Here is an 8,948-nt window from a genome sequence, read left to right as displayed (position 1 = left end):
ATTTAATCAGAAAAGAGCTTCTGATGAGAAAATTTTTTAATCAAGAACTGGAATTAAAAGAGAACATAATATTCATAGCAAATGGGGTTTGACATAAACCATGACTCTAGCTTGAGTTGGGATTTTGTAAAAGAGAGATTATAGTGCATGGTAACATATGATTATATGTTAATTTAAGGTAAACCTTATTACTGATTGGGTGGTCATAGCATGCTATGCTAGGTGTTAACCATGGTCTATGAGGTGCATAAAATGATTTAGAGAAATCATTTATGGTAAGAAAGAGTTCTAATGATATTAAGAGTTGATATCATGTCTCATTGCTAATTAGTGATGAGCCTAGTAAGTCACACACATACACAAGTAATCACTAAATTAAATATGATTTAATTAATTAATTAAAGAGTTTAATTGATTAATTAAATAGATTTGGTTTGCAATTAGATTGTAAAGTCCCTAGCATGACTTAAAACCAAATCTAGGTTATTGGATGTATAGTATAAGTTAAATTTATATTTAAAGTGTTTAAATATGAATTTAATTAATGAGAAATTAATTAATAGAGATTAATTAATTAATTTATATTTGATATAAATTGATTAGAAGAAGAGAAATAATTATTTTGGGTTGAGAACTCAAAATTAAGACACAGGGGCATTTTGATCATTTCACAGGGTGACATGTGGCACCATGAGATGATAACACATGGCATTACACATAAGCTTACCAAATGTCTTTTAATCATGTAAGATGATTAAAATTAAGATTAAATATAGGTTTGACACTTGGCACAATGAGATTGGGTCAATTAAACCTAGAGCCAATCAGAAGGTGACATGTGGCAAGGGTTTTAAGTGGTGACCTAGCTATATAAGTGTTGTTATGAAAAGAAAAATTACAACCAGCTGCTACTCCTCTTTGTGCCGCCACCCAAAGGCTCCTCTCCCTTCTCATCTTCTTCATCTCTCATCTATTCCAAGAGATTAGCAAACAATCTCTTGAATTAAAAATACTAGAAATCGTTTCTAGTGTTCTGTTTACATCTTTAATCTCTCAAAAGGCAAAACTTGATTTTCTAATTCATAGAAAAAGCTTTAGAAGCTGTTCAAGGGTTGCCATAGGTGAACTTGGTGTGGAAAAGCTAGAGGGACAACATCTGGTGTCCTAAAGACACATCCCAAAGGTACAAATACGCTGCAGTGCATCAAGATGTTAGTGTATTTGTTCTTGATTTAATCTAAGGTTCTAAAATTAATCTGATTAATTCTAAAATCTTAAATGGCAAATACAGATAAAAAATATATTAAAAGAGTTTTAATATATTGTTTATTATTGAAATCAAATAGATAAAAATAAATCTTGCATGATGCATGTGACTCTAGGTGAAAATTTTTTTGAATTCAATGCTATAAACTTGTGTTTTTCATACTTCCGCTCCTTCATTCTGACCCTTTGACTTTGAAAAGTTTAGCTTGCTGAGAGTGGGGTCAACACTAATCAGTTTTAACTGAAAAATCGAACCAAACTGATTTAATTTGATTTTTTTATTCAATTTTTCAATTGATTGTCTTGATTTCAGTTTTTATTTTTTAAAAATTTAGTTTTTTTATTCGATTCGATTAATTCAGTAAAAAAATTGAACTAACCGAATTGAATCAATTTTAACCAATATGCTACGTTTTGAGGAGCTATATATGTGTTTTAAACAGAAACCCTAATCTAATTTCATTCTTTGGAACAGCTAGAGACTCACAACAACCCACCTCAATCCTCACCTCCCTCTTAGTCTTCTTCGTTTTCTTCCTTTGTAGTTTTGTTCTTCAATTTCTTCAAGATTTGGCATCCTCAACTCCTCTTCACCATCTCATGTCGTTTTATCTACAATTATGAATCTATGCAAGGATGACCTATGAGTCTATGAGAACAATACCTTTGCATGTCTTCCATCTTGCTAGAACAAGTCTGCTGCGTTTACAGTCCACAGATCTTGCATTCACGGCCACCAAGTATCTTTGTGTTGGTTTTTGTTTGTAATTAGTATGCTTTGTTGAGGATGATCAATATTGATTTTATTTGTAATTTTGTTGATTTATGTTGATTTGTAATTGTAAGGATTGGTTTGTTTGAAATTTGAGCTATCTTTTTTTTTTTTTTCGTTGGAATATGAATTATTTTTGTTAAATATTTTTATCTTCTGAATGTTGGAATTTGGAAAATTGATGAACTGAAGTTAATCGATTTATTTTGGTTCGATTTGACTTAGATAGTGTGTTATTTCAATTCGATTCATGTCCTATAAAATTTTTTTTGGTATTTCGATTTGTCCGATTTGATTCAGTTTGAAATCGAACCAACCAATTACACATCTCCAGCAGGAGGCAATATCCTTAGCAGTGCAAAAGGGCTACTAGAAAGTGCTCTTTGAAGGAGATGCTCAAATAGCTAGTGATGCAATCAAATAGCTATTAATGCAATCAAAGGGATGGAGACCTGGCTTACATCCTCAATCTCGTCTAATCTAGCCTTGGACATAAGAGAGCTGGCCAAAGTCTTCGAGATGGTTGATTTCTTGTTTATTAGGAAATATGGCTGCACATCATATGGCTTGTAAAGCACTGCGAGAGCCTTTATTTTCGCTTGACCATGTGAGGCAACATCAGTTTGGACTGGGCATTCTACCCTTCTTATGGTTAATGATTTTCTTGTCTTAAAAAAAATCTAAAATTAAATTATAATATTTAAGTGAAAATTACTATTTAGTCGCTATATTTTAACGAAACTAACTATTTGATCTCTATATTTTAAAAAATATACTATTTAATTTTTATATTTTGCTTCTGTTAAACTATTTAGTCTCTCCGTCAAATTTTTTATTATTTATATTATTGAAACTATTATTTAGTCTCTCTATTTTAATAAAACTAATTAGTTAATCCCTATATTTTCGAAAACACTACTATTTAATCTTTCTATTTTAGTAAAACTAATTAGTTAGTCAATGTATTTTAAAAAATATATTATTAGATAAAAATAAAAATTTTACAATATGAAGACTAAATCTGAATTTATATATATATTTTTTTAAATTTATAATTTCTTGAATATCATTTTTATATTTTTACTACTAGAAAATAATTTTCTTTTATTATTTACAGATTTAACTAAACTAATTAATTTTTTTTGTATAGATAATTGGTACTGTTTTTAAAAATAGATGACAACAAGGAGAGAATAAGAAGAAGAATGGTATGAGCATAGAGGATAAGTAATATGGACAAATAGAAATAAGGGAAGATAAGAGAAAAATAAAAGGGAGAAGATTATAATAGTGTAAGTATAAAAAATAATTATGAAAATAAAAAATTAATGGAATTAAATTACATGACTAACAAATATTTTTTTTAAAATATAGAAATAACTAATTAATTGTACTAAAATATATAAACTAAATAATAATTTGATCAATATTAATTAATAAAAAAATTAATAAAAAAATTAAATAATTTTAAAAAAATAAAATATAAAAATTAAATAATATATATTTTAAAATATAAAAATTAAATAATTAATTTTATTACTACTCAATAAATTAACCTTCAATAAAATAAAACCGCACAAGCTTTTAAAAAAAGAAAAATGAAGTGGCCTGACGAACCCAAAGCAACAACGGAGCCAAAAAAACCACTGCCGAGTGCTCTTTCTAGCTTACAGTCTGTTCCTTTCTTCCTTTTCTGCGTCATCTTCTCTATTTCTTCTCATTCTTTCCCTTCTCTTTTTAGAATGTAGCACTGAATCGACTTCGATTCTACTTTTCAATGTCCATTGTTGGATGAAATTTAGTTAATTTGCTCTTTCATTTGACATTTTTTTTAATCCCCCTCAGTAGAACGTCCAGCCCCGAGGTCACCATCACTCTGGGCGGCACTGTTCAGTTGCCCTTTTCTCTCTCACAATGACAGAGATTGAAATTGGGAATTTTTCTTTTATTGGATTACCCATTTCGTTAGTTGTATAATTGACTAAACCTTTTTCTTTTTCATGAATTTATGATTTTTCAATGGTTTGCAGGCGGTGACAAAGGGAGGTAAGAGGCCTAGAGGAGAGGGATTTGGGAGCAGTGGTGCTTAAACCATTCAAGAAAATTCTATATTACTTTTTTTCTGATTGTTCCCATTCGAAATAATACATGGGAATGTATACACTTAAGCTTTTAAGCTTTTGGGTAGCCCAAGAGTAGTTAGATAGTTGGTATATAAATCAGCTTGGCGTTAGGTATGTGAGATCTTTTCTTCACATGCCCTTCACCATGTTTTCCCCCAACATAAGGTGTGTTTCTTTGCTTCTATGCAATTTCTTTTGTTGAGTTTGATATTTGTTTAGGGTGTTTTCAGACTATGTTTGGGAAATTAGTGATTGGTATTTTCATTATGTTTCTTGTTTAAGTTGAATTCTTAAACATTTAAATATTTTGTGGATTATGTAATTGTGTATCAAGAAACAAAAAGCAGGGGAAAAGAGGAGATGGTTTTATTCTTTTCTTGGTTGATGCGAAATTGAGTAAAAGGGGGATATAACTTTGAATCTTATTCTTTTTCCTCTCTCTCTCTCTCTCTCTCTCTCTCTCTCTCTCTCTCTCTCTTTTTATTTATTTATTTTTATAATTCTTGAGCCTGGTAGTTGTACTTTTAGCTAGATTCCTTATATCTTAAAATAGTTGCTAAACTTTTCGTTTTGGCATTCTGTGAATTCATCGTTTGTGATGTTTCGGTGGCATAATGTGTTGTTTTGAGCAGTATTTGTATTTGGTTGAATGATACTTTCCAGGAATAAAGGAGATAGCTTGATGCAAAGTCTTGTCCTTAATGGAGTTAATGGTGACATATTATGTTCTACATATTTTGGATTCCTTTTATGTATCATTTTGTTCACTAACACTGGTGCATGGACATAAGTGCAGTATCCCAAATTGCCCTAAATGATATTTGATTGACGCTGATACACAGAGGGTTATCTAAGAAAATTCAGAAGGGCAAGGGAAAGTAGACTCACACAGAAAGGTTGTGAAAGTCATTCACCCTCCAATTCCTTTGAGTTCTTACCTGCTGCCACATGGGCCTGCACACGGTGGAAGCAAAGTTTCAAGGAAAATTCTTCCTAAAGAAATTGCAGATTATATGCGTAAGGTGGACTCATTGGGGAAATTTGAATAATATCAGCCTATTGGAGGATCAAGGGTTAGATCCCCAGATTAAATTTTAAAAAGTTATAGCAGGCTATCACCGCCTAGAACCACCTAGAAATTTTGACGAAATTCAGAATGTAACACCCACGAGGATAGCTGATCTTTTAAGAGGTGAACAGCCTTTTAGTGATGAGATTATTGATGCTTCTAGAAGGAGAGACACTCCACCTGTAATAATGAAAGCTACCTCTCAAGCTGGCAATCTAGTAACAAAGGTGGCACCAGCAAGTGGCATCATGCAAACAGTATCACATATGGTACTACATTTTATTGGGCTCGTTTATGATGTCATTTTGCAATTTTGCACATGTATAACTTGTGTGTTCAATATAGCTTAAGGCATCAACATGCATAGTTGCGTGCTCTCATTGTGCAATTATTTGTTTATTTGTCTTTGCTAGGGGAGGAACCTCAAACTCTTGCTGAAGAAGTAAGCTACCTAGTTCATTAATGTTTGAACTTGTTTGAACTCTATGAGTACTTTAATCTGTTCTAATTGTATAGTGGAGGAAATTATGTGCTTATGTGTTTTAATATCTGTTAGAGGTCAAAACTGATAAATATATGCCTTTGAAGCAGGGAAACATGAAAAAATTGCCATGAGCATGTGTGTGCAGGAAGAAGCAACTTTAGGCTCTTTGAGCAGTGTCTTAGAATTGTGTGTGTAAGAGAGAGTTTCTTTTTTTCTTTTAATGGTAATGGAATTGTAAGAGAGAGGTTCAATGACAAATATAGAGTTGCTTGGTTTGTGGAGTAGGACAAAGATGAAAAGATTCAGTATATGGTATAGGAACCCAAGACATTAACGTGTTACTTTTGGGGTATTCAACACTTGAACTCATGTCGAAGCAGCTGGAGTGGTGGTAACTCTGGTTTAACTAATGTCAATGTAGATGCTTCAATGAAGTTGTAATGCATGTTCCTACTTGTGATCTAAGTGCCTTCTGTGATTTTATTTTTCCCATACTTCATTTTGTGCTGAATTAAGTAATTTTGTGGTTTGTTTTTTGAGCTTTGGTTTTTTGGTCCTCAGTTTCTTTCATTTTAATGTCTGCTTGTTTAACTCTTGATTATTTGTTTTATAGGTAGACATGACCATGTTGAGGCAGATGGAAGACAAAGACCCTAAAGAAATGGGAATACCAATGGTATTGCTTTAACTTCCTGTATAAAATAAGTATAGCTTTTATAAAACAATTTGTTTGGCTATCTATACTTGTTTTGTTACATGATACTGCATAAAATTGGTAGTAAGCAACAAGCTTGGGAACAACTGTAGTTTTCATGCTTACTACATTCTTTCTTTCACACATAATAACATTGTGGACAATTTGCTGTTTAGATTAAAAATCTCATAGAATAGAAATGGCCTGAGTAACATAATATTAAAACATTGTGACTGCGACAATTCTTTGAAAAGTGATTCCACATCTACATGTAATCCTGTCCAGTACTGAGGTTTGTCTCTTTTGGAAGTGATATAGCACAGAGAAAAACCAATGGAAAACTAATTTCCGAGAGAAACAAATTCTCAAAATTATTAATACTCAATTGAATAATGTCATAACAAAGGATGCTCAATTTGTAGAGAGCTAGGCCTATTCATAGTGCTTTGACAATCCTAATTATATTAGGATTTAGAAATCCTAATCAAATACTAATTAAGAATTCTAAACAAACTTAAAACTGGGAAAATAATAATAAACCCAATAATAATAAAATTTCTAAATAATAAAATTCTGAATTTCCTAATTCGTACAATAAATATAATTCTTAATTTTAATCCTCTTCTAATACTGCATCAGGAAGTCATCATGAAACTTTGTGATTGCTATGCTTGGCAATAGTGTGCATGACCTGAAAGTAGATACTGTTTGTGATTGTTGGTGGGTTGAACAGGATGAGATGATCAAGTCAAATGTATTGTTGTTAGGGATTGGAGATCCTTCAATTGTAGTGCATTTCAATGATGATAAATTTATGTTGGCATTTGAAGTTTCTATCCTCCGGGTCTGAAAAGTATTAGAGTTTTATTTTGTGGAAAAGCAGATTTCACAAAAACTTAGAAGTCTTATTCAATTCCAAATAATCCAATTAACTTGAACAGAATTACAGAATGGGGACACCAGCATTGATGTTCTTGGAAGCAAGCACTGTTTACGTCACATCAAATCATGCCATAACAATGCTTGTGTTCATAAGACATTCGCATGGGTATTGTTGTCAGCCTCAAAATGCTTTGACAGATAAGGTATTATTATTGGGTTTTGATGAAGGCTGATCTTTTGCACAATCTTTCCCCGTCCTAGAAGCCAAAGCACCCAGAAACTTGTTATTAAACCACCCACCACTAGCAGCAGTAGCCGCGGCAGACGAAGCCTTATTACAAGAATGGTCAGCTGGAAAACGATGCTTCAAACAAACCTTCAATTGGCAAGTTTTGCAAATGCATGTATTAGAGAAGGTCAAAATCTCCTTGCAGCGCCTAACGGCACAGGTAGGTTTCTTCTTCTTTTGGGGGTCGCAGTTTCCAAACTTGACGTGTTTCTCCAATATCAACTTCTCATCATCTTCATGGCATCCGGTGGTCTCAATGGACGTGGAGCAAATATCACAAACCACCACTTTTCTGCTATTATGATCTGATTTAGGACAATCATGGGACTTGTAGGATCTATGCTCTAGACAAAACACCTGATGGTCCAATAAAAGATTGATTTATATAAGATTTAAAAAAAAAAAAAAAAACCAATTATGTTAATGATGCATGGGATGAAATGGGATGATCAATATATGTTTGTTACCTTATGACAACCTTGGCATTTGAAAGGCAGGAAATCAAGTTGATTGCAATCTGAATGTTGACAATGTCTACCCAGATCAGGAAAAGCTTCAGTTCCTCCTGCAGCCATCTTGTCTTGGATTGGAATAATGTTTGACGATCTTTTCTTGAATTGGAATAATGTTTTCAGGAAAGCAATGAAGACGAAGACGATGGATTTATTGATATTTATATGTTTCTGGAGCTGGCTTGGAGCCTAATCCAAGACCAGCAGCCTGACTTCCGCGTTAAGTTTTTGTTTGTTACCTATGCAGGGCAGATCTTTCTTTTAATGGATTCTTCTGGGGCTCACGGTCGGTTGCGCGTAGACGGTGCCTTTCTTTGACTTCTGACGTATGCGCACATACATGTCCCACCCCATCGATTCACTAATGAGGCCCTGCCACGTCACTCGTTATTATTATCTTTTTCTATAATTGAATTCCATTGAAATTCTTTTAATTGTGAAATAGGCCACATCATCTTTAATAAATGCGTAATTTTTAGATAGCTTCAAGTCCTCGTTTAAATTGAATAATACTAGAGTTTGGTTAATTTCACACATAATTCCCGTTTAAAAAATTAAAATTTTATTAAGTTTTATTGTTATTAATATTTATGTTTGCAAACTAAACACGTGAAAAAAAAAATTCTTATTAATTTAAAAAATTTTATTTTATTTTAAAAAATATTACTGTAAAAGAATTAGATTTTATATAAAAAATTATAATCATTAGTTTTAAAAAAAATTATTTAAGAAAAAAATTAATTTAGTTTTTACATGCTATTATTTTTGGCATGATTTTTATGTTTTTAAAATAAATTTTTTGAAATTAAAAATAATTAAATTTCTTTCTTTATATGTTTCTAAACATGAAAATTAAT

General features: G+C 31.9%; 1 long non-coding RNA gene across 2 annotated transcripts; it reads left to right on the top strand.

Annotated features, from left to right (window-relative positions):
* Positions 1-3,624: 3,624 nt before the first annotated feature.
* On the top strand, positions 3,625-8,573 carry LOC110645201 (uncharacterized). Of its 2 annotated transcripts, XR_009144104.1 has the most exons (4): positions 3,625-3,710; positions 4,069-5,499; positions 6,328-6,390; positions 7,350-8,573. It is a non-coding gene; the product is annotated as an uncharacterized LOC110645201 (long non-coding RNA). The 2 variants fall into 2 exon arrangements; XR_002492952.2 differs by having other exon boundaries at positions 3,634-5,499; positions 7,048-8,573.
* Positions 8,574-8,948: the final 375 nt, after the last annotated feature.

The sequence above is a fragment of the Hevea brasiliensis genome, chromosome 15, assembly GCF_030052815.1.
Source record: "Hevea brasiliensis isolate MT/VB/25A 57/8 chromosome 15, ASM3005281v1, whole genome shotgun sequence".
Taxonomy (NCBI): Eukaryota; Viridiplantae; Streptophyta; class Magnoliopsida; order Malpighiales; family Euphorbiaceae; genus Hevea; species Hevea brasiliensis.
This window is presented reverse-complemented; position numbering and strand designations above follow the sequence as displayed.